Raw genomic sequence first — 26,717 nt, forward strand, 5'->3', positions numbered from 1 at the left:
ACATCAGCAGAAACCGGAGTTGCGGTGCAAGCGCCGTTACCTGGACGTCCGGTGAGAACCAATATCACATGTACTCAGACTGACCGGGAGCATGCCAGGGACTCCGCAGCAGGGGCGATATGAGGTGTGGTGACATCACAGTCATGTGATCATGTGAGGGGCAGAGCCTGGATTCTAGAGCACCATTCATAGGCACCGGAAGTGAGAAAAGGGGCATGGACTGCCCATCACATGACCGTGACTCCACGATCAGCTGCATTACCTATCAGGGGCATGAATATATATACAAGCGCTTCTCACTAAATTAGAATACCATCAAAAAGTGAATTTATTTCAGTTCTTCAATACAAAAAGTGAAACTCCTGTATTATATAGAGTCATTACAGAGTGATCTATTTCACATGTTTATTTCTGTTACTGTTGATGATTATGGATTACAGCCAATGAAAACCCAAAAGTCATTATCTCAGTAAATTAGAATTCTTTATAACACCAGCTTGAAAAAATGATTTTAACCCCTTCACCCTGAAGCCTGTTTTCACCTTCCTGACCGAGACAATTTCTACCATTCTGACCAGTGTCCCTTTATGAGGTAATAACTCTGGACCGCTTCACCGGATCCCGCTGAGAATGTATTCTCATCACATATTGTACTTTATGATAGCGGTACAATTTCTTCGGCATGACTTGCGTTTATTTGTGGAAAAAAAGTTAATTTGGCAAAAATTTCGCAATTTTCAAACTTTTCATTTTTATGCCCTTAAATCATATCACACAAAATAGTTAATAAGTAACATTTCCCACATGTTTACTTTACATCAGCACAATTTTGAAAGCATAATTTTTTTTTGTTAGGAAGTTATAAGGGTTAAAAGTTGACCAGCGATTTCTCATTTTTCCAACACCATTTTATTTTTAGGGAGCACATCACATTTGAAGCCACTTTGAGGGGTCTATATGACAGAAAATACCCAAAAGTGACACCATTCTAAAAACTGCACCCCTTAAGGTGCTCAAAACCACATTCAAGAAGCTTATTAACCCTTCAGGTGCGTAACAGGAATTTTTGGAATGTGAAAGGAAAAAATAAACATTTACTTTTCTTTCACCAAAAATGGACCATACATTTTGTTGAGCAATTTCTGCTGAGTACACCAATACCCCGTATGCGGAGGAAAACCATTGTGTGGGCGCTCAGAAGGGAAGGAGCGCAATTTGTCTTTTTGAATGCAAAATTTGCTGGAATAATTAGCGGACGCCATGTCATGATTGCAAAGCCCCTGATGTATCTAAACAGAGGAAACTCCCAACAAGTGACCCCATTTTGGAAACTAGACCCCTTTGGGAACTTATCTAGATGTGTATTGAGCACCTTGGACCTCCAGGTGATTCACAGTTTATAAAGTTAAGCCATGAAAATAAAAATAAAAAATCAAATTTTTCTCACAAAAATCTTTTTTAGCTACAAATTTTGTATTTTCACAAGGTGAAAATGAGAAAATGGACCCCAAAGTTTGTTGTGCAATTTCTCCTGAGTTCACAGATACCAGATATGTGGTCAAAAACCACTTTTGAGGCACAGTGCAAAGCGCAGAAGGGAAGGAGCGCCATATTGCAGTGCAGATTTTGCTGCACTTGTTTGAGGGTGCCATGTTACATTGACAGAGCCCCTGAGGTGCCAAAACAGCAGACCCCATAAGTGACCCCATTTTACAAACTAAACCACTCAATGAATTCATTAAAGGGTGCAGTGATTATATTGACATCACAGGTGTGTCACAAACTTTTATGCCATTAGGCAGTGAATTTTTACCACCAAGATTGTGTGTTAGCCCCAAGTGTTACATTTTCATACTGGGAAATGGGTAAAAATGGCACCAAAATTTGTCCCACAATTTCTGCTGAATGTAGAAATGCCCCAAATGTGGCTGTTCAGTACTACTTTGCCATACGGAGAGACTTGGGAGAGACAGAGCACTATTACCGCCTGGAGCACAGATTTTCCTAGAAGAGTTTGCGGACTCCATATTCAGAGCCCCTAAGGCTAAGTGCACACGTACCTGAACTCTCGCGGAAATTACCGCGAGAATTCCGGAATTCCAGTCCGCGGGAAAATCGCATTTTAAATTCCCGCGATTTTCCCGCGGAAAAACTAGCATTTTGCAAGCGTAATTAGCTTGCAAAATGCTAGCGTTCTCCAAGCGATCTGTAGCATCGCTTGGAGAACTGATTGACAGGTTGGTCACACTCGTCAAATATAGTGTTTGACAAGTGTGACCAACTTTTTACTACTGAGGCTGCCTATGCGGCATCAGTAGTAAAAGATAAAATGTAAAAAAAAAATAAAAAACGGTGTTATTCTTACCCTCCGACGTCCTGCGCAGCCGTTCCCAGTAATCCTTTGCGAAAATGCCCTCGATGACGTCCGTTCTCGCGGGATCGCGACATCTCGCGGTCATTCGCGATGACGTCGCGTGAATGACCGCGAGACTTCGCGATCCCACGAGAACGGACGCCATCACGGGCATTTTCGCAAAGGATTACTGGGAACGAAAGCGTGAAGAGAAGCGGGAAGACTGCGCGGGACGTCGGAGGGTGAGAATAACAATATTTTTTATTTTTAAATTCTATTTTTTACAGGGATATGGTACCCAGAGCCCGGAGGACAGTCTCCTCTCCTCCACCCCCTGGGTACCATCCGCAATTGTTCTGCTTACTTTCTGCATGGTGTGCACAGCCACATGCGGGAAGTAAGCGGAACAATGCATTCCTATGGGTGCGGGATCGCCGCGATTCCGCAAATTAATGAGCATGCTGCGTTTTTTACCGCGAAGCGATTCTGCCGCTGTAAAAGCCGCAGCATTAGCACAGCATTGCGGAATCCCATAGGAATGCATGGGATGCTTATTTTTCGCGTTTTCGCCGCGGAAACGCGTAAAAAACGTCATGTGTGAACTCAGCCTTAGTGCTAGAAAAGCAGAACATCCCCCTTAAGTGACCCCATTTTGGAAATTATATGCCTTTGGGAATTTATCTACAGGTGATGATTTTGACTCCATGGGTATTTTCCAGAAACAAGCAGCGATGAATGTTGCTGAGTGAAAATTGCAAACTGCCATTGTAGTGACCAGTACATTATAGAGACCAGTACATTATGCCCAGCCCGTGCTTCTGGAGACACACACCTGTAAATTTGGTGAGCTATGATCACTACAGAAATGCCCAACATGTGGTCACTAAATATTGTTTACACATACTGGGGCTCAGAAGGGAGGGGGCATTTGGATTTTGGGAGCGGAGAATTTGCTGAATTTCTTTTGGCGGGTGAGGAGCCATTTCGCTTTTCCAGAGCCTTTGTGCTACCAGTAACGTGGAGCCCCCTATATTTCTGTTAACACATGACAGATCTAAGTGGGGACTTGCTTTTTTGTGGATTGAGTGGAAGCTTTTTTTGTGAACATTTTACATAATATTTGGGATCACGCTTACCCATGCTCTACCCTGAGCACTTACTTTGGAGTTTCCATCTAAGTCTCTGAGTGATGTAATTCAGCTGAAACCCCCGAGGGATCCATTCACTATAATGAGGCAGCAGAGTTACTCTGGACTCCGTCTGGCCTCTGTTCAGTGTTGTCCTTTTCAGAAGTGCACAAAACTGTGGCCGACAGCACTTTTATGCAATCCTAAAAAGACTGACACTGCCGGATCACAAGTCAGATGGCGTCCACAGTGCAATTGTAGGGTCGGTGGGCCGGGCTGGGGGGTGGTCCCTCTGGGTACCGCGCAGCAACATAAAGACACAAGATGAGGCAGGTTTCGGGTTCAAGAGGTCCAAGTTTATTCTCTCACCGTCCGACTGACGGCCCTCACAGTACACCACAATATTTCCTTCGCGGCCATCCATTTCCATAGCCGCTTCACGCACACCGTACTTTACACCGGGGACGTACATGTACGCACCATCCCCTCTTCACTCTTAGGCGCTCCTGTCAGATCCGTCACTTTTGATGATCAGTCGTCTCTCTCACTACGGTATGCTTTTCCTCCTTGCCTCGTCTATGCTGTGGTACTTTCGTGTCAGGACCACCCCCCTGACTTTCTCTCTCCTCTGTCCCCCTGGTTTGGGTGTCTCACAGTGCACACACTGTCGTAGTCCTCCTGTCACTTGAGCTCCCCCTGGGGACTGGAACTTTCTGGAACCCTCCTGTCAAATTTATAACTTTCCCGGTTCCCTCTGACTCCGCCCCCCATGACCAACGGTTTCTTGAGCCCTAAGCTGATGTCAAGTCCTTTGCTCACACTCCTCCCTGCCCTCTAATGGTCAACCCAAGGTACTGCACGTCCACTACACTTTCCTAGCTGTTTCCCCACTGTAGTAACTGACACCTGTCTAAACTGTGCAAACCTTCCTTTCTCTATTCTGACAAGTCAGTCCGTCCGTCCGTCAGGTCACCTTCCCTACACAATTACAGCGATACCAGATTTATATCGGGTTTTATGTTTGGCAGCTGTCCCACACTAAAAGACACTTTTTATTGCGAAAACTAGTGTTTGCATCACCATATTTTGAGAACTATAATTTTTCCATATTTTGGCTGACAGAGTCATGTGAAGGCTTGGTTTTTGCAAGACGAGCTGACGTTTTTATTGGTCCCATTTTCAGGCACATGATATTTTTTGATCGCTTTCCATTCTGGTATTTGGGAGGCAGAATAAACAAAAATCAGCTATTCAGGAATTGCTTTTTGCTTTTTTACACTATTCCGCGTGCGGTAAAATTGATAAGGCAGTTTTATTCTTCGGGTCAGTACGATTACAGCGAAAACTCATTTATATCTTTTTTTTATGTTTTAGCGTTTTTACACAATAAAAACTATTTTATAGAAAAAATAATTATTTTTGCATCTCTTTATTCTGAGAGCTATAACGTTTTTATTTTTATGCTGATGAAGCTGTATGGCGGTTCGTTTTTTGCGGGACAAGACGTGTTCAGAGGTACCAGTTTTATTTAGATCCGTCTTTTTGATCATGATGATAAAGCATTGTTTTTTGTCTCTTTTTTTCACGGTATTGACTGAAGGGGTTAACTAGTGGGACAGTGTTATAGAGAGGGTCGTTATGGATGCAGAGATACCAAATATGTGTACTTTTATTGTTTATTTTCTTATTTACATAAATGAATGTATTTATTGGAAAAATATTTATTTTTTTCCTTTATTTAGGGATTTTTAAAAAAAATATTTTTACACTTTTTTTTAATTTTTTTAAACTTTTTAACATTGTCCAATCCTGGGACATCATTGTACAGTGTCAGATCGCAGATCTGATACTCTGCACTGCAGATTATCACATCAGCATCTGACAGGCAGGGAAGGAGGCATGTCAACACCTGCTCTCAGCTGGTGCTCACAAGCCACCTTCCCTGCAGGACCTGGAAGGACCTCATGGCCATCTTGGGGCCAGGGTTCTCCATGAAGACCATCAGGACAACGTGATCACATCGTGTTGAAGCACGCAGGGAGAGTGTCACTACTGACAGCGGCATCAGAGGGATTAAATTCCCATGTTACCACTGATCGTGGGCGTTGCTGCGGGGTGTCAGCTGTCACATACAGCTAACACCCGCACCCGATCGCTGCTGCGCTGAGCGTGAGGCCGTGCGATCAGTGCACCATACCAGTACTGCTGTTTGCAGGAACTGCATTCCTGCAGCGCATTACTAGTACGGCGTATGTCGGGAAGGGGTTAAAATCCGAAATATTGGCCTACTGAAATGTATGCTCATTAAATGCATTCAATACTTGGTCAGGGCTCCTTTTGCATCAATTACTGCATCAATGCAGCGTGGCATGGAGGCGTCAGCCTGTGGCACTGCTGAGATGTTATGGAAGCCCAGGTTGCTTTGACAGTAGCCTTCAGCTCATTGTGTGGTCTGCTGTCTCTCATCTTCCTCTTGACAATACCCCATAGTTTCTCTATGGGGTTAAGGTCAGGCGAGTTTGCTGGCCAATCAAGCACAGTGATACTGTTGTTTGTAAACCAGGTATTGGTACTTTTGGCAGTGTGGACAGGTGCAGAGTCCTGCTGGAGAATGACATTTCCATCTCCAAAAAGCTTGTCAGCAGAGGGAAGCATGAAATGCTCTAAAATTTCCTGGTAGATGGCTGCACTGACTTTGGTCTTGCTAAAACACAGTGGACCTACACCAGCAGATGACATGGCTCCCCAAACCATCACTGATTGTGGAAACTTCACACTAGACCTCCAGCAGCTGGGATTGTGGCCTCTCCACTCTTCCTCCAGACTCTGGGACCTTGGTTTCCAAATGAAATGAAAATTTACTTTCCTCTGACAACAACACCTTGGACCACTGACAACAGCCCAGTTCTTTTTCTCCTTGGCCCAGGTAAGACGCTTCTGGCTTTGTCTATTGGTCATGAGTGGCTTGACACAAGGAATGCGACACTTTTAGCCCATGTCCTGGATACGTCTGTGTGTGGTGGCTCTTGAAGCAATGACCCCAGCAGCAGTCCACTCCTTGTGACTCTCCCCCAAATGTTTGAATGGCCTTTTCTTAACAATCCTTTCAAGGCTGCGGTTATCCCAGTTGCTTGTGCACCTTTTTCTACCACACTTTTTCCATACACTCAACTTTCCATTAATATGCTTGGATACAGCACTCTGGGAACAGCCAGCTTCTGACCTTTTGTGGCTTACCCTCCTTGTGGAGTGTGTCAATGACTGCCTTCTGGACATCTGTCAGGTCAGCAGTCTTCCCCATGATTGTGCAGCTACTGAAACAGACTAAGGAACCTTTGTAAATGCTTAGGAAGCCATTGCAGGTGTTATTTGTTAATTATTGTAATTTACTGAGATAATGACTTTGGGGTTTTCATTGGCTGTAAGCCATAATCATCATTAACAGAAATAAACACATGAAATAGATTACTCTGTGTGTAATGACTCTATATAATATGGGCGTTTTACTTTTTGTATTGAAGAACTGAAATAAATTAACTTTTTGATGATATTCTAATTTAGTGAGAAGCTCTTGTATATTTACATATTTACAGCAAGTCACCGGCTGCCATAAATTCATAGCTGCTTTCTGCTGCACCGCTGGGTGCAGGGCGATTGGAGGACATAGCATTATTCTGTATTTTGCCTCTCAATGTATTAACTGAATGTAACAGGAATCGTTTGTCCCAGGAGCCATGGAGAATGTGCTTATTAGTGCCCAAATCACACCGTCCATCCCTGTACAGCGCTTTGATGTGAGCAATAAATGCAGCAGGAGCTGCCTCCGGCTACAGCATGGTGAAGAAGGGAGCAGTTGAGCAAAACACGCTAGGTAATTTATAGGGAGCCGCTCCCTGCCACATGGCTGAGTACACTGGACTCACTGAAAACTAGCGTTGTGCTGTTTCATGATGCACATTAAGGAGGCACTTGAAGAAAAATGGGCTTCCTGGTCGAGTCGTCAGAAGAAAGCCATTATTGCTCAAATGCCACAAAGTATCTCACCTACAATACGCAAAACAGCACAGAGACAAGCCTCAAAACTTCTGGAACAAATTAATTTGGAGTGATGAGACCAAAATTGAACTTTTGGCCACAACCATAAATGTTACATTTTGGAGAGAGGTTAACAAGGTCTATGATGAAAGGAACACCGTTCCTACTGTAAAGCACAGAGGTGGATCACTGATGTTTTGGGGATGTGCGAGTTACAAAGGCACAGGAAACTTGGTCAAAGTTGAAGGAAAGATGAATGCAGCACTTTATTAGCAAATACAGGAGGAAAATTTGCAATCATCAGCCCAGAAGCTGCGAATGGGACGTACTTAGATATTCCAACATTACAACGATTCAAAACACAAGGCCAAGTCGACCTGTCATTGGCTACAGCAGAACAAAGTGAAGGTTCTGGAGTGGCCATCTCAGTCTCCTGACCTCAATATCATAGAGCCCCTCTGGAGAGATATCAAGCGCACAGTTCATGCTAGACAGCCCAGGAATTTACAGGAACTGGAGGCTTTTTGCTAAGAAGAGTGGGCAGCTTTACCATCTGAGAAAATAAAGAACCTCATCCACAACTACCACAAAAGACTTCAAGCTGTCATTGATGTTAGAGGGGGCAATACACAGTATTAAGAAATGGGGTATGTAAACTTTTGATCAGTGTCATTTGGATGTTTTGTGTTGTCTTTATGATTTAAAAATGGAAAACACAGTAGTTTGACAATAAAGGGCTTCACCCAACCACTAACCATGAGTGGATAAAAAGTTTTGGTGTTATCATTCATATTCTCTGAAAAAAGGCCAAGAAAGCAAAAATTCTGCCAAGGTATGTAAACTTTTGAGCACAACTATATATGCATTAGCATGCCATGTAGTCATCCAACCACATGGTGGCAGTAGAGCACATATACATTGTATGTATAGCTATATATCTCAGCTGTACACATTGCAAATATCAAGCACACTGTGGCTCAGTCATGGGGTGACAGCGAGTCGGCTACAAGGCATTACAACAGATAAAGCAACAGGAAGGAACAGCTAAGTAGTGAAATGAGCGCTGTCCTCCATTTTATCTCTGACTACAGAGCTTTAAACTGCCTGAAATTACAGCCGGGTTTACACAGGTTCCTCTGTCAAAACTTGTCCAGCATTCGTAGCTACATGTGCAGTTTGTTGTAAAAACAAACAAACTCAGCTTTACATACCTTCCCCAGGTCCAGGGCAGTGTCACTGTGCACCTGTCTGCGGACGTTATGTCAATAGTGCTGCAGCCAATCACTGAGATCAGTAGCTAGTGCCATCTACATCAGCAAGCAGGAGGAAGTTCCTGGATCTCCCGTCCGGCAGCTGCAGACCACTGACGTGGCCACTGGACAAGGGTCTTCCCAATGTGCTAATTGCTAGACGATTTTGATCCGTAACAAAACTGATTATAATAGGACATGCACTGAGCGGAAGCTGTTAGCGACCTGTGACGTATATTTTCATGACGGGTCCAATAGAGGGCGTATAGAACAGACTGAGGAGCAGAGCTTGTAATATGTAGGAGATGCCAGCGGTACTATACCGCCAACATCTGCCTGTAAAGTGGCGCCGGGTGGTCGCCGTGGGCGAGGTACTTGTCAGACCCTTTTACGCTAAATGAAAATAAGGGTCCTGGTTTGGAGTATGGGCTTTAGCTATGGGGCGTAACATCCTTGCTGGCCTCATGATGCCGGTGACTTTGGCAGGCCAGTACCAGGTCCGACAGAGTACAATGAGTGGGACCAACAATGAAAAAGGCACGGTCTGTTACTGAGCAATAACTTAGTGGGAATTATATACAACAGATGGCGGGTGCAGAACTTCAGGACCGTTTCTCTTAACACGTGGATGATCTTCATACACACTGTATATCCTTCCTTGCTTAGTCCTCTTTCTTCACTTTCCTCCCAGCACAGTACTTCAGTAACGTCCCTTGTCCCCAACAATGGTACTACAGTCAGTGAGAGTCCTGTACTTCAACTAGCGGTACCACGTCCTTTTCCCCTTAGAGGAGCTACTTGGCCACTGTGGCCGGTAGTTAGCTTCTCTGCTGGCCGACACCTTGGACCTACCATCTTGGGTACTCTCTTTCTCTCACGCTCCCTACTGCTTTGCTAGGTTTCCTGTCTCTGGAGAATCACTCACACCTTCTGTCACTTTCTCTTGCCCCTTTCCTGGCTCTTGCTATCCGTCCTCGCTCTCCAATCACTCCAGGGAAACCCACGTCATGCAACTCTGCTTACTTATCAGACCATAGGTCTGCTTTTGCTGCAGGCTGGGCTCTATCTAACCTCCAGGCACCATACTGTATTTCCCACACCCAGTCAGGCTCAGAACGCGTTGAATCGGGAGACCACTTCATGACTCTGGAACGTGGCAGTGAGAACAGGGGTCTCTCTCGCCAAGACTCTAGCTTCGGCCCCAACCTCAAGAAAGCCCAGACCGGGATTCAGGCGTAGGCGCTCCTTTAAGATCTGCTTCAGAATGGGATCCTTCAGTCCAGCAACGAGTTGGCCCCACAGCACTTTGTTCAAGGGACCTTGGTGGGTCTTTTTGGTGATATGGGCCGTAACTTCCTGCATTGCATTAACATACTGAGCTATTGAGCTATGGTCTCACTTTCCCTTTGGACCCACTAGAACAACCACATTAGGTGGTGACCTAGGTCTGTGGTGTCACCATGCATATCCTCCAAGATTTTTATCACCTTCTCCACAGTGTCAGGATCCCTAGGTGGGTGATACTTAACCATCTGCCAGGTCTCCCTGTCAAGGGTCAGGAAGGCTAACTCAGCCTGAATGGAAGGGGTCAGGGGATATATGCATAGCATGCTTTTCAGCCTCTACCCAGTCCCATTGCTCCCCCCCCCATGAAATTGGATAGTTTTTCTGCCCCTCCTTTAGGTGGCCTTAGACCTTAGATAGCAGAAGACCCAATAGGCCTCCATACACATTAGACTTCATGAATCCACTGATATCGACCAATAAACTAATGTGTACGTTGGCCTTCAACAAAACCATCTGTCGGGGGAATAAAAAGGGTTGGAAAGTTTGAAGTTTACATGCCCAATAAGCCGCCGCTTTCTCTGTTTTCCCTAATGACAACACATGAATGCTCCTCGAGTGTATGGGGGAGTTGGGAGAGACAGACAAACATTTTAACCTTTAGGAATGTGCCCCAATACTATAAACCTTAGATTACAGGTGATTGAATCCGCTCTTTTCAACAGTCCCAAAAACAACGAACGGCGCAGAGGTGGAGCATGCGCATCTCTGCTCCATCCGTAATAGGGCTCTATGGAGTCTGGTTCTAGAGCCCCGTTCTCAGGATCGTGGGGGTTCTCAGCCCTCGGACTTCCAGCAATAAGTGACCTATCCCCTATACTTTGGGAATAACCCTTTAAAGCCAGGTCATGGTAGTGTGGTGTAATGACCACTGTGTCCACTAGGGGGCGCTGTGTGGATCTCCCAAGAGAACGGATGAGTGGCAGAATCCTGAAGGATAGTTATGTATCTCAAAGTGGGTGGCTTTGAGATGGAGACTTGTGTATGTGTGATCAGCAATATCATTGCTGAGGTGTTGTTTCTAAGTGTAAGGGAGAAGTCTTCAGGTAACTAGAGAGTTGGGTGGGTTCTGGTTACCTACAAATCCACCCAGAGGTGTGTCTGAAAATGCCTATAGTAAAAGGCTTTGTAAATGTATGAAGGACCTGTGATGAGGTCATAGCCATGTGACCCAGTGGGCGTGGCTACGGACCATATAAGGTGGCCAGGGTAGGTCACAAGGTGTGAATGCTGGGACCTGATTGGTCCATTTTGGAAGGTCCCATGAGGAGAAGGATCTCCTGGCTAACAGCCTGTGGAGCGGCTGTGTGTGTAATGGCGGCCAGTGTCTGAGAGTACCTGAGGAGTGAGTGGATGTCTTCAGCCTGGAGAAACAGCCATGTGGGATCCCTGACGTGGGTGAGATAACACTGGGGCTAAATAGCCTGTTTAATTTACGCTATGCTGTAATGTGAAGCTATATAATGGATGCTACGCTGTTGTATATTGCTGCTGTGGTTTATGATGGTGAATAAACCTCACGGACTGATATGGCTTTATGGAAAACCCATACCGGATGTGATTTATTTGCTGCCAAGCATCAGCCAGAGAAGATGCATCAAACCGAGTAGCTGTCCTGAAAGAGATGCATCTACAATGTCTCAACGCCAAACAGCTGGTCAGGCGGAGTAATGTGAAGGCTGCTCGACGCCTGTAGTTAGCCAGAGAGGCTATGGATCGGCTGGGTTTGCGGAAAGATGTGTTTCCGGTACCCAAAGCTCTGATTGGGAGAATCATTGGAAGATCCGGGAAGGTGATGCAAGACCTCGTGAATATCTCCAATGTGATGAGGGTGAGGATCCCTCCTGATAATGAAGACCCGGTATCCGGTGAAGTGGGCAAAATTCCCATCATGGTGGTTGGCTCCATGGAGAGCCTGAGAGACTTTCGGATGCTCGTGGAGTATCGAGTGGGGTACCTGCAAGAAATTGAGCAGTTGAGGCTGGACCGTCAGCGAATTATTAAAGAAGTACGGAATACAAGGTGGCGGCCGCCTCCAACCCAAGATGTAAGGACCCGAAGGGTTCCACCAAGTAGTGACATGGCAGGTGGCCGAAGAATGTCAGCAAGTGTCAGTTCGATGGGCCGTGCGAGGCTGAGAGACCACAGTTCCTGTGAGACGCTGAATGGGTCAGACTCAGGCCAGACAGTAGGACCGATTAAGACTGATGACCGTACCAACCGGGAGAGCCGGTCAGTGGGAGAACAGTCAGGCGACGAAGCGCACTCTAGGAGGGTGGTGACTAAATAGTGTCTGATGACGCAGGCAGACTGCAACTGGAGGGTCAAAGACAATGACCGATATTTTGACCGCTGGGGGCGGGGGAGGCCTAACGCAGAGATGAGGCCGTATGACAGATGGAGATGGTTCTCTAGACCTGGGGAGCAAGGTGTAATGAGTGCCTGGTCTCGAGATCCTAGTGTAAGATTGTGTGTTCAACCCCACAAGTTTGAACAGAGGGGCGGGGTATGTGGTGTAATGACCACTGTGTCCACTAGGGGGCGCTGTGTGGCTGTCCCAAGAGAACGGATGAGTGGCAGAATCCTGAAGGATAGTTATGTATCTCAAAGTGGGTGGCTTTGAGATGGAGACTTGTGTATGTGTGATCAGCAATATCATTGCTGAGGTGTTGTTTCTAAGTGTAAGGGAGAAGTCTTCAGGTAACTAGAGAGATGGGTGGGTTCTGGTTACCTACAAATCCACCCAGGGGTGTGTCTGAAAAAGCCTATAGTAAAAGACTTTGTAAGTGTGTGAAGGACCTGTGATGAGGTCATAGCCATGTGACACAGTGGGTGCGGCTATGGACCATATAAGGTGGCTAGGGTAGGTCACAAGGTGTGAATGCTGGGACCTGATTGGTCCAGTTTGGAAGGTCCCGTGAGGAGAAAGATCTCCTCACTAACAGCCTGTGGAGCGGCTGTGGGTGTAATGGCGGCCAGTGTCTGAGAGTCCCTGAGGAGTGAGGCTGGGTTCACACGTAGCGGAACTCTCTCGGAAATTACCGCGAGAGTTCTGGAATTCCATTCCGCGGGAAAATCGCATTTTAAATTCCCGCGATTTTCCCATGGAAAAACTAGCATTTTGCAAGCGTAATTAGCTTGCAAAATGCTAGCGCTTTCCAAGCGATCTGTAGCATCGCTGGGAGAACTGATTGACAGGTTGGTCACACTCGTCAAACATAGTGTTTGACGAGTGTGACCAACTTTTTACTACTGAGTCCGCCTATGCAGCATCAGTAGTAAAAGATAAAATGTCAAAAATAATAAAAAAAAATAAAAAATGGTGTTATTCTTACCTTCCGACGTCCCGCGCAGCCTTCCCGCCTCTCTCCACGCTCCCGTTCCCAGTACTCCTTTGCGAAAATGCCCGCGATGACGTACGTTCTCGCGGGATTGCGACGTCTCGCGGTGATTCGCGATGACGTCGCGGGAATGACCACGAGACTTCGCGATCCCGCGAGAACAGATGTCATCGCGGGCATTTTCGCAAAGGAGTACTGGGAACGGGATCGTGGAGAGAGGCGGGAAGGCTGCGCGGGACGTCGGAAGGTGAGAATAATAATATTTTTTATTTTAAATTCTATTTTTTACAGGGATATGGTACCCAAAGCCCGGAGGACAGTCTCCTCTCCTCTGGACCGTGGGTACCATCCGCAAATGTTCTGCTTACTTTCCGCATGGTGTGCACAGCCACATGCGGGAAGTAAGCGGAACAATGCATTCCTATGGGTGCGGGATCGCCGCGATTCCGCAAGATTAATGAGCATGCTGTGTTTTTTACCGCAGCCTTAGCACAGCATTGCAGAATCCCATAGGAATGCATGGGATGCTTATTTTTCGCGTTTTCGCAGCAAAATCGCGCGGTTAAAACTGCCGCGGAAACATGAAAAAAGCGCCACGTGTGAACTCAGCCTGAGTGGATTTCTACAGCCTGGAGAAACAGCCATATGGGAACCCTGACGTGGGTGAGATAACACTGGGGCTAAATAGCCTGTTTAATGGACGCTATGCTGTAATGTGAAGCTATACACTCACTGGCCACTTTATTAGGTACACCTGTCCAACTGTGTGTTAAGACTTAATTTCTAATCAGCCAATCACATGGCGGCAACTCAGTGCATTTAGGCATGTAGACATGGTCAAGACAATCTCCTGCAGTTCAAACCGAGCATCAGTATGGGGAAGAAAGGTGATTTGAGTGCCTTTGAACGTGGCATGATTGTTGGTGCCAGAAGGGCTGGTCTGAGTATTTCAGAAACTGCTGATCTACTGGGATTTTCACGCACAACCATCTCTAGGGTTTACAAAGAATGGTCCGAAAAAGAAAAAAAATCCAGTGAGCGGCAGTTCTGTGGCCGGAAATGCCTTGTTGATGCCAGAGGTCAGAGGAGAATGGGCAGACTGGTTCGAGCTGATAGAAAGGCAACAGTGACTCAAATTGCCACCCGTTACAACCAAGGTAGGCAGAAGAGCATCTCTGAACGCACAGTGCGTCGAACTTTGAGGCAGATGGGCTACAGCAGCAGAAGACCACACTGGGTACCACTCCTCTCAGCTAAGAACAGGCATCTGATGGCTACTTTCAGCAGGATAATGCGCCATGTCATAAAGCTCGAATCATCTCAGATTGGTTTCTTGAACATGACAATGAGTTCACTGTACTCAAATGGCCTCCTCAGTCACCAGATCTCAATCCAATAGAGCATCTTTGGGATGTGGTGGAACGGGAGATTCGCATCAGGGATGTGCAGCCGACAAATCTGCGCCAACTGTGTGATGCCATCATGTCAATATGGTCCAAAATCTCTGAGGAATGCTTCCAGCACCTTGTTGAATCTCTGCCACGAAGAATTGAGGCAGTTCTGAAGGCAAAAGGGGGTCCAACCCGTTACTAGCATGGTGTACCTAATAAAGTGGCCAGTGAGTGTATAATGGACGCTACGCTGTTGTATATTGCTGCTGTGGTTTATGATGGTGAATAAACCTCACGGACTGATATGGTTTTATGGAAAACCCATACCGGATGTGATTTATTTGCTGCCAAGCGAGTATCCCCCAACCTTGAATGACAGCGCTACCTCAAAGTAGGAGTCGGAGAGCCAAAGGCTGGAGACTGGTCTAATAGTTGTGCAACTGAAATGTAATATTGCTTGCAAGATGGATCGATTCGACAAGTAAGTACACCCTCGTGATCACCTACTGTTGGATAAGTGAACCGAAATGTACCATTGGCCAGATGTGCTTAGATGTTCCAAACCATAGAAAGGAATGGAAATCAAGGGGAAGAAAATTTGTGAATTTTGTCACCAATGACGGTGGCATGTAGCGTGTGAAGTCAGTATGATAGGACTTGTAGTTCTACGTATGTCTATTATAAGCCTTCGCTGCGCCTGCAGGACTACAACAATCAGCATGCACTGACCAGTCCTCATATACTATGCATATGACTGGACATGGCCTTTCTTGTCACCCTGCTGCTGCTGCTGTGAGATCAGCAGGAAGTGCAGGGTAAGGATCAGGCGTAGGAAAGGGGGCTGGATTTCCCAGCATGCTGTGCAGCCCCCCTTTACTCCTGCACTGCAGAAAGCTTGTGTAACAGTGGAGCCACAGGCAAGCAGAGGCACAGTCAGAGAGACAGTCAGCAGGCGACACTGGCACAGAGAAGAGACAGTCAGCAGGCGACACTGGCACAGAGAAGAGACAGTCAGCAGGCGACACTTGCACAGAGAAGAGACAGTCAGCAGGCGACACTGGCACAGAGAAGAGACAGTCAGCAGGGGACACTCACAGAGGAGACAGTCAGCAGGCAGCACACAGGACATGAGCTCCATGGTGAGTACTGTTCGGCTTATCAGGTGATTAGTAGGAGTGAAGTGCAGAATAACATGCGGACGGGTTTCACGCGTCCATGTAAGCTATCCCTAGAGATGGCGAATGAGAAGTTCTGTAACTTTCCAGAACGCTTTGGGTCTGGCTCAATTTTACATGTGCACCTTTTTTGTCTGTTTTTTGGTGTTTTTTGTTTTATTTTTCTCCTAATTTTGAATTTTTGCCTTTTTTAAGGTCTAGTTGACACGAGCGCGCCTGTTTTGTTTCTCTTTAGCGTTCACCAATGTGGACGAGGTTTAGGAGTTTCCAGATTTTTTCGACTGATTTAACAATTCCGACTTTTTAAATAGTTTCACAATTTGGTGCCAATGTCCTCCAGTCGCCCCCTCATCCCTCGAGCACTTTTCAGCTCGCCAGAAATTTTGCAGCATTTTCTACGACCTTCTGCTCTAAAAAGTTGCAAAATGGGTTAAAGGCAAATGTGAAAAGCATTCTTTTTAATTTTGAAGAAATCAGGAACAAATAAGTCTTCTTAATTCGTTCTTTCCATCTCCTCTCTCAGTACAATCTATGCCCAGATAAGTCACCCCAAATGACTTGTAGGATTGCTATCTCCACAAGGCAGCACTAGGGGGCGCTGTTCTCATCCTCTGTGAAGAGACTGTTTACATAATACACTGCCATGAGTTTGTATGTTCTCCCTGTGTTTGTGTGAGTTTCTTCTGGGATCTCTGGTTTCCTCCCACACTAAAAAGACGTACTGATAGGGAATGTAAATTGTGAGCCCCGATGGGCGATATACAGGTGCTTCTCACAAAATTAGAATATCATCAAAAAGTTACTTTATTTCAGGTCATCATACAAAAAGTGAAACTCATATTATATAGAGTCATTACACACAGAGTGATCTATTTCACGTGTTTATTTCTGTTAATGTTGATGATTATGGCTTACAGCCAATGAAAACCCAAAAGTCATTATCTCAGTAAATTAGAATAATTAACAAAAAACACCTACAAAGGCTTCCTAAGGGTTTAATAAAGGTCCCTTAGTCTGTTTCAGTAGCTCCACAATCATGGGGAAGACTGCTGACCTGACAGAAGTCCAGAAGGCAGTCATTGACACACTCCACAAGGAGGGTAAGCCACAAAAGGTGGAAGGAAAAAGTGTGGTAGAAAAAGGTGCACAAGCAACCGGTATAACCGCAGCCTTGAAAGGATTGTTAAGAAAAGGCCATTCAAACATTTGGTCGAGATTCACAAGGAGTGGACTGCTGCTGGGGTCATTGCTTCAAGAGCCACCACACACAGACGTATCCAGGACATGGGCTACAAGTGTCGCATTCCTTGTGTCAAGCCACTCATGACCAATAGACAACGCCAGAAGCGTCTTACCTGGGCCAAGGAGAAAAAGAACTGGGCTGTTGTCAGTGGTCCAAGGTGTTGTTTTCAGATGAAAGTAAATTTTGCATTTCATTTGGAAGTCAAGGTCCCAGAGTCTGGAGGAAGAGTGGAGAGGCCACAATCCAAACTGCTGGAGGTCTAGTGTGAAGTTTCCACAATCAGTGATGGTTTGTGGAGCCATGTCATCTGCGGGTGTAGGTCCACTGTGTTTTATCAAGACCAAAGTCAGTGCAGCCGTCTACCAGTAAATTTTAGAGCACATCATGTTTCCCTCTGCCGACAAGCTTTTTGGAGATGGAAATGTCATTCTCCAGCAGGACTTGGCACCTCTCCACACTGCCAAAAGTACCAATACATGGTTTACAAACAACAGTATCACTGTGCTTGATTGGCCTGCAAACTCCCCTGACCTTAGCCCTATAGAGAATCTATAGGGTATTGTCAAGAGGAAGATGAGAGACAATGCAGACGAGCTGAAGGCTACTATCAAAGCAACCTGGGCTTCCATAACACCTCAGCAGTGCCACAGGCTGATCTCCTACATGCCACACCGCATTGATGCAGTAATTGATGCAAAAGGAGCCCCAACCAAGTATTGAGTGCATTTACTGAACATACATTTCAGTAGGCCAACATTTCTGATTTTACAATCATTTTTTCAAGCTGGTGTTATAGAGTATTCTAATTTACTGAGATAATGACTTTTGGGTTTTCATTGGCTGTAAGACATAATCATCAACATTAACAGAAATAAACACATGAAATAGATCACTCTGTATGTAATGACTCTATATAATATGTGAGTTTCACTTTTTGTAACTGAAATAAATTAACTTTTTGATGATATTCTAATTTTGTGAGAAGCACCTGTAATCATGAAATTTACAAACTCAGGAATTGGAGAATTTGTGCAGGTAATAATAATTTGATAATAATTTTTATTTCCATAGCGCCAACATATTCCGCAGCGAACCATATCCTATAGTCAGTCTGGAAACCACCAAACTTTGACCACAATGGCGAACATAAAAAATAAAAATAAATAGGCGAATACATATAAAATAAACCTTAAAAAAGCACAAATTTAAAAGAAAAATTAAGCACAATTGAAAAACAAGCAAAAACACTAAAAACTAGAAAAAAGTACAACTGCAATAATGAAGTGTATATAAATATTAATCAGATCAACTTCTTTAAATGTAATCTGTCCCTAGAATCCACCTTCCTGTGTTATCTATATACTTTAGGCTGTAGGTCATAGACGGCTGAATAGCATTGATACTTTGATATTTGCCATCTGATGAACAGTTCCAGACAACCCGTAAATACAGATGTGGTTTTTCACCTTTTTCTGAGATCTCTAACTTTACTTTTCCATCACAAGCTGATATTTTTATTAGTACCATTTTTGGGTTTGTATATTTTGATTGGATTTTTTGGTGGAAGTGACACTCCTGAAACCAAAATGGGCAATTTTGACATTCAAAGAAAATGTTTTCTTAACGTACGTTTTAAATTATTTTATTTTTGATATTTTTTTTTTACAGACTTGATGTTACCACATATGTTTATTTATTACTAGCTGAAGAGCTCCGTGTTGCCCGGGCATAGTAACTAACTATGGTTAGTTATAACAAATTATAATGATTATATCTATATCTATATCAAGCTGAGTGTATAGCCCCGTCCACTCTGCATAGCCACATTCACTATAATATCCCACATCATCCCGTCAGCCAGAGCTACCGGACTACTACCCCTAATATCCTACATCATCCCGTCAGCCAGAGCCACCGGACTATTTCCCCTAATATCTCACATCATCCCATCAGCCTGGGGTCAGAACCAGAGCGCTGAGTGGAACCGTCCTAACTTCCATACCGGGGATCCCTTTAAGAAAGGCCTGGCGTCAGAACCAGAGCGCTGAGTGGATTTGCCCTGACTTCCATACCAATGATCCCTTTAATAGAAGCCTGGGGTGAGAATCAAAGCGCTGAGGGATTTACCCTAACTTCCAAACCGGAGATCCATATTAAGAGGGACCTGGGGTCAGAATCAGAGCGCAGAGTGGATTTTCCCTCACTTGCATACCGGGGATCCCGTTAAGAGGGGCCTGGGGTCAGAACCAGAGCGCTGAGTGGAATTGCCCTAACTTCCATACCAATAATCCCTTTAAGAGGCCCTGGGGTCAGAACCACAGCGCTGAGTGAAACGGTCCTAACTTCTATACCGGGGATCCCTTTAAGAGAGGCCTGGGGTTAAAACCAAAGCGCTGGATGGATTTGCCCTGACTTCCAAACCAATGATCCCTTTAATAGAGGCCTGGGGTCATTACCAGAGCATTTGAAGCCAATTGCCCTGACTTCCATACCGGGGATCCCTTTAAGAGAGCCTGGGGTCAGAACCAGAAGGCTGAGTGGAATTGCCCTCACTTCCATACCGGGGATCCCTTTAAGAGAGGCCTAGCGTCAGAACCAAAGCGCTGGATGGATTTTCCCTGACTTCCCTACCAATGATCCCTTTAAGAGAGGCCTGGGGTCAGAACCAAAGCGCTGGATGGATTTTCCCTGACTTCCCTACCAATGATCCCTTTAAGAGAGGCCTGGGGCCCGAATCAGAGCGCTGAGGGATTTGCCCTATCTTCCATACCGGAGATCCCTTTAAGAAAGGCCTGTGGTCAGTACCAAAGTGCAGAGTGGATTTGCCCTGACTTCCCTACCAATGATCCCTTTAACAGGCCCTGTGGTCAGAACCAGAGCGCTGAGTGGAACGGTCCTAATTTCCATACCAGGGCGGGGATATCTTTAAGAGAGGCCTGGGGTCAAACCAAAGTGCTGGATGGATTTGCCCTGACTTGCATACCAATGATCCCTTTAAGAGAGACATGGGGTCAGTATCAGAGCGCTGAGGGATCTGCCCTAACTTTAAGAGGGAAGATGTGCCTATGGGATGGAGGATGTGTGATGTGTATATGGGCACGGGAGGGGGTGATTCATTTCTGTCATGTGCTGTCTGCTCCTTTCTGGGGGGCAGACAATGGCTGAGAGCTTATGTTCCCGGGGATGCTAGATTTCTCCCACCCGGTCAGTGTCTGCTGAGGTGTTGTCGTGGAGTGAGAAAACTGTTGCTCATAGCAACCAATCACAGCTCAGCTTCTTTTAAACAGCTCTGGTGAAATGAAAGATGCTTCGTGATTGGATGGTGATACACACACATATATTCAAAGCCAGGTAAAGTGGGCACGCTACGATTGAGCATATTCCTTACGTCGTCCTTCATGCCCTGAACCTGGATCACATTAGACTGAGAGTTTACTCTGTCATTCCATGACCTTTTTGTAGCTCCTCCCACATATTCATTGTAGTTTTATATTTGCATATATCCATAATCTGCGCATCGCTTATACTAAGGGAGATGGTGCTTTGTGGTTTCTGATTCTTTTCTATCCATGCTTCCAGTAGTGGATCCGGTCTCGGCTCCTGTGTATGTTTCCATAAAAACAGAACAAATAGCGCTTCCTGCTACCACAAAAAAGATGGGACACAATATGCTGTGTGTAGACAATGTGAAACATACACCTTATGCTGCATTTCTGCCACTAGATCCCGGGATCCTAATGAAAAAGTGTAGAAATAGTAGATGTAGTTCTGGGAGGAACTACCGAGGTTCTCGGGAACACTACTGGGAAGCACAAATGAGCGCCACAGTGAGCAAAGTCTCATCTATGCAAGAACTACAAGTCCCATTGAAGGGAATGTGAATGAGGTTGAAACGTGTCACTCAATATCAAATAGAGATAGATCTTTATTTGATGTTGAACAACACATTTCAACCTCAGCTCGAGGTCTTCGTCAGGTCGTTTATGTTTCCACCTATCTTATATTAGTAGCATCTTCTCTTTGAATTTCCAGGACTGGTGGTTCTCATGATTTGGCACTGTCTGGATGACAGGATTACTGTTGGCAGCCATCTTTTCTTCCCCAGAGATCACTGTTTCTCTGGCTTATAACCAGTTAGCAGCAGATTACTCAGGGGACGTTGGTTTATCAAGGACCCTCAATAGTATCAGTTTTGGCATCTCTGTGTCTGCGCAGGAGCTCCTCTTCTGGTGGTCACCATCCTCTTTCTGTCAGACTCTGTGTGCACGGTTTTTATTTTTACACCCAATTTTATTTAGCGCGTAACCACACATGGCGGACAGACGTGTACGCAGTGAAAGCAGTGCTGAAATAACCATAATACTAGGTGCAATACCTGGTACCTCAGGCCCGCAGACCATAATACTATGTGTAATACCTGGTACCTTAGGCCCGGGGACCACAATACTAGAACACACCTGGCACATCAGGCCCGTGGACCATAATACTAGGTGTAACACTTGGTACCTCAGGACCGCGGACCATAATACTAGACGTAACACCTGGTACCTCAGACCCACGGACCATAATTCTAGGTGTAACACCAGGTATCTCAGGCCTGCGGACCATAACACTAGGTGTATCGCCTGGAACCTCAGGCCCGCGGACCATAATATTAGATGTAACGCCTGGTACCTCAGGCCCGAGGGTGTTTAGATAATTTCACTATTTCTTTGCACAGCGCCTCCACCAGATTTTTTTCTTTTAGGCTGGGTAATGGGGGTTTCATCCGCCATGGTTGACTCTGGAAATCTTGTCCGAGCTCTCAGTGACAATTAATAATGCAAAAAATCTGTAAGGTATAATAAACAGAAAAAGCATTTATTGCCATAGCAACAGGTAGGCAGAAGTGGTAGGCCCGACACCTCACACTATGTTATTACTCTGACAACAAGCAGCAGTAGTCCCCATTGTCGGCAGCTTAGTTGGGCTCAACACACCAAGGTTGAGATTAGTGAGGACAAGGACTATTCATAAATTTATTGTTTCGCTTTATGTTCAATCTTTGCCTTTTATCCACAGTTGGAGTGTATACAGAGGAATTACCAGGTTTCCAGTACTTAAAGGCGTTTTCTCTCTTTAAGAAAAGTGAACCCCAAACGCTCTTATATATAAGGAGGATTGTGTTCACTCACTAAACACTCCTTGTTGGTGTTAGTTACAGAGGGCCCCTCATAGCTGTCATGCATGGTTTTCTCCTCCTAGGCGTCACAAATGAATTACTCCTTGTAGTCATCAACAATTACTCCTTGTAGGCCTTTCATTGGTATCGCTAGCAGAGGGCTCCTCCTAGACATCGCTGGCAGAAGGTTCCTCATAGGTATTGCTCATGGATGGTTCCTCGTAAGCGTAGCTTGGTAGTCGTTGCTCGTGGATGGCTCATTGTTGACATTAGTCATGGATGGTTCCTCCGAGGCATCACTCATGGAAGTCTTCTTGTTGGTGTCGCTTGTGGATGGTTCCTTGTAGGCATCACTCGAGGAGGGCTCATCATAAGCATCAATAGCGGAGGTCTCCTTGTTGTTGTCGTTCGCAGAGGTCTTCTTGTTGGCATCGCTCGTGCAGGGGTTAACTTAGGCGCCAATCGCGGAAGGCTCCTAGTTGGCATTGCTCGCTGAGGGCTCCTCGTATGCGTCAATGATGGAGGGCTCCTCGTTGGCCTCGCTCGTAGAAGCGTCGCTTGTGGATGGTTCCTGGTAGGCTTCACTCGTGGAGGGCTCATTTTAGGCATCAATCGTGGAGGGCTCCTTGATGACGTCATTTGCAGAGGTCTCCTTGTTGGCATCGCTTGTGGAGGGTTCATAATAGGTGTCAATCGTAGAGGGCTCTTTGTTGGCATTGCTTGCAGAGGGCTTCTCGTAGGCGTCAATCATGGAGGGCTCCTCAGGGGCATCGCTCAGGAATTTCACACAGTGACACAGTGACTTTGTGAATTATCAGTGAGCTCCGGTGGTGTCTGGCAGTACTCTAAGTTACCAAAGAAACGCCAAGCACAGGGCCTCAGGGGAGGACTCTCATACAAGGAATATATGGCAGAAAATCATAGATCAGGCAGCAATGTCGCAAGAGGTTTGCCTTGTAGGCAGAGGTCAGTCAGTCGCGTTCTGTGTCTGTCATGACAGCCTGAGGCCTGTTCCTGGGCTGTGTAGTTCTCTACAGTGTCCTTTCTCTTTTCTTTTCTCACCTTACCACTTAGCCTTTTCCACAGCCACTATTTCATCACATATGAATTAATCTATTCCTTCACTACTTCATACTGCTACCTATCCCTCATACTTTACACTGCTGCTCCACTTACTGAGATTCAGTGTTGTGTATAACATAGAAAATTAGTGTTTGGAGAATAACTACAAGTGACTAAACCATCAATGAAAAAATATGTGGCTCTTGGGAGCCCTAAACCTGCTGGATAGCAAACTGTCATCAATATACCATGGCGCAGAAAGCATCAGGAGGCGAGTGATGAATGAATTACGTGACTCAGCCGGCGCCACCTGATGCCAGCCTCTCGCTCCCCGGATGGCTCTGTCATTCCTTGGCTGAAGTGACAAAACATTTTCTTTCTTTCTAGAAGCAGGAAACCTTTTATTTGTGACATGGCTGGTCTCTCTGGTGTGCCCAGATCCCATGTGTGCCTGGATACCGTGTGTGCCAGGCGTGGTCACAGAGCCTCGGATAATGCGTGCGCCTCTTAATGAATTTGACACCTCTTGTACTTCATCAAGATAAGCGCGCACAACACCTATCTTGATGAATCGGCCCCTATGTTTGTGACATGTATACCCTTGTATTTACTCCAAGTTTACTTTACTTCTTTCTGTCTTTTTAGGTAGGATGCTAGAAGGACTCTACAATAAGGTCCCCTGTGGCTTCCATCCCATTAAAGTCTGACGCAGCATAAGAATCCTTCACTTTTCTATGTGACTTTCATTCAACTATGTGTACAGAGTTGGGGAGAAGGTGAGACCGGCCGCTGAATAAAGAGCTAAACACCTAAATCCTGGATGCGGGAGTCACTTATCATATGTGGATGACAGCATCATGAAGCAGCAAGGCCGGCGGTAGAGTGACTTTACATATACCACGTGGACAAATGTACAGCTTAATCATTGAATTCAGGTTTTTCATTGGGTTCCATTGCACCTTATTGAGCAGTCTACCTTTACAGACATTTCTGAAAGAATGGGTCGGTCTAGAGAGCTCACCGAATTCGAGCGTGGTACCGTAATAGGATGCCACAGGTGTAAGAAGTCAGTTCGTGAAATTTCTTCCATCCTACATATTCCACGATCAACAGTGAGTGGTATTATTGATAAATGGAAGCGTTTAGGAACCATAGCTACTCAACCACGAAGTGGCAGACCACGTAAAGTGACAGACCTGGGTCGCCGAGTGCTTACGCACATTGTACATAAAAGCGACCAACTCTCCGCCGACTCCATAACTGCAGAATTCCAGAACGCCTCTGGCATCAACATCAGCACAAAAACTGTGCGCCGGGAGCTCCATGAAATGGGTTTCCATGGCCGAGCGGGGGCGTGTAAGAAAGACAGTGTAGTAAAGCCTCAGTCACCAGAGGCCTCCACCCCGTTAACTTCGGTTAAGACAGAAGAATCCTCCAGCGTCTCCACTTCTACAGCCCCGTGCAATAATCTGGACCATATTAATTAACCTTATGACCAAAGTCAAGGTGCTCAAAAATGTGATGAGGGAGTGAAAAAGTTTATGACTTCCCTGCAAAGCAGAAGAATGATCCTCGGCCTTGCAGCCCCTGTGTATAGAGGTGGGGAGGAGGAGCAATCAGGAGAGGGACTGTAAAGACTATCGCTATTATAATACTGCCCTGACTAGCACCAGCTCACGCTCTATAAGTTGAATTCTACTTGAGTTCCAGCTTGACAGTTCAGCCTTGTTAGACTTGACTCTCTACGTTGCCCGCCACCAGCCTGGTAAATCTGAATCACATTCATTCGACAGACTCGTGTAAAGAAGGGAGAGAAAGAACAAGGTTACGATGGAGGCCCATCTATCAAGTGGTCAGATGCTGCACTTCTCTATGCGTCCGATGACATCGCAGCTCTTTCCTCTCTACGTGGTGGTCAGTGTCAACATGGCACCCGCTTCCAAAATGTGACAACCAGCTATTTCCTCTCATCTGGCATGGCAGAGAAGATCCAAAGATTGCAGGACTTATCAATCGGAAGTTAACAGAGAGCTAGAGTCTACTACAAGTTATGTCTTTTTTTGAATCAGATCTTTTTTATTAAACATTCAGGAATCAATACAGAAAGAATATGACATCTTATATAGCTAGTAAAAATTACATTGAGAGCAGATATTATTTAAAGGGTAAAACTCTTCCTGTGCAAGAATAAATAAAAAGAAGAAATCTCAAAACACAGATATTTGCATAAAATTGAGCCTATAAACAGCATGGCTCCACAAATAAACAAAAATCAAAATTATACATCAGTGCCTCATTTCAGCGGGAAAACCATCCCCGCCAGCCGCGCCACTCCGCATCATATTTCGCCCCCCCGCATATCAGGTCCAATCCACCCCAGCCCCCTCCCACCGCGCCACTCAAAATCTACTTCGCCACAAAGGGCACTAGACTTTATTTTCACCCCCCAAGCATCCCCTCATCGCAAGCACAACAGCAACTGGTCCAACATCGCATCCCGTACCAGTGCGCCCGAGGGGAGACCCGGTGACTCCATCCATGGCTGCCAAATTTTGTAAAACTTTCTTAATGCATTTCTTTTTAAATGAGCCCCCCTTTCCAATCTGATGACATTATTTAGTTTATTTTTAAGCTCTGACAATGTTGGTGGCATAGGATCCAACCAATGATATGCAAGTATCTTTCTTGCCTGATACAGGATGCGTGCTATTCCCAGGGCCACTGCAGAGTCCGGGTCAACCCCCTCCTCCCACAAATTCAACAAACATAGACAAGGTGACGGTCGTATTGTGATATGGTATACTTGGGCTATGAGTCCCAGGGTCTGCCTCCAGAAATCCCCAATGTGCCCGCACTCCCACATAACATGCATCAAGTGGGCATCATCCTGCCCACACCTAACACATTGTGTATTGGGCCTAAGTCCCATTTTAAATAATAAGCTGGGTGTTTTATATACCCTGTGAATGAGATATATTTGCGAAAGCCGCTGGCACTCAGAAACCGCCATTTTAGGGACCTGTTCTAGAATATCGGACCACTGGTCCTCCGTCAAGGGGCCAACGTCCCGTTCCCACTTATTCTTAACAGCAGTCAGTGGATATGTCTCCAGATGGGCAGGCAATAATCTTTTATATAATTCAGAGATAAGTCCCCTAGAAGACTCAGATGTAAGCAGCATATGTAGTGTTTGATTATGTGTCACTATCACCGGATTTGTCCTTCTCTGTTTTTC

The 26,717-nt window shown here is 45.6% G+C and overlaps 1 long non-coding RNA gene across 1 annotated transcript; it reads left to right on the forward strand.

Moving 5' to 3' along the window:
- Window positions 1-15,719: 15,719 nt before the first annotated feature.
- Window positions 15,720-25,763, forward strand: LOC141051756 (uncharacterized). Its single transcript, XR_012220689.1, has 2 exons — window positions 15,720-15,980; window positions 24,128-25,763. It is a non-coding gene; the product is annotated as an uncharacterized lncRNA (long non-coding RNA).
- Window positions 25,764-26,717: the final 954 nt, after the last annotated feature.

The sequence above is a fragment of the Dendrobates tinctorius genome, unplaced genomic scaffold (assembly GCF_039654945.1).
Source record: "Dendrobates tinctorius isolate UK_male_01 unplaced genomic scaffold, ASM3965494v1 ptg000158l, whole genome shotgun sequence".
In the NCBI taxonomy this organism is placed as follows: Eukaryota; Metazoa; Chordata; class Amphibia; order Anura; family Dendrobatidae; genus Dendrobates; species Dendrobates tinctorius.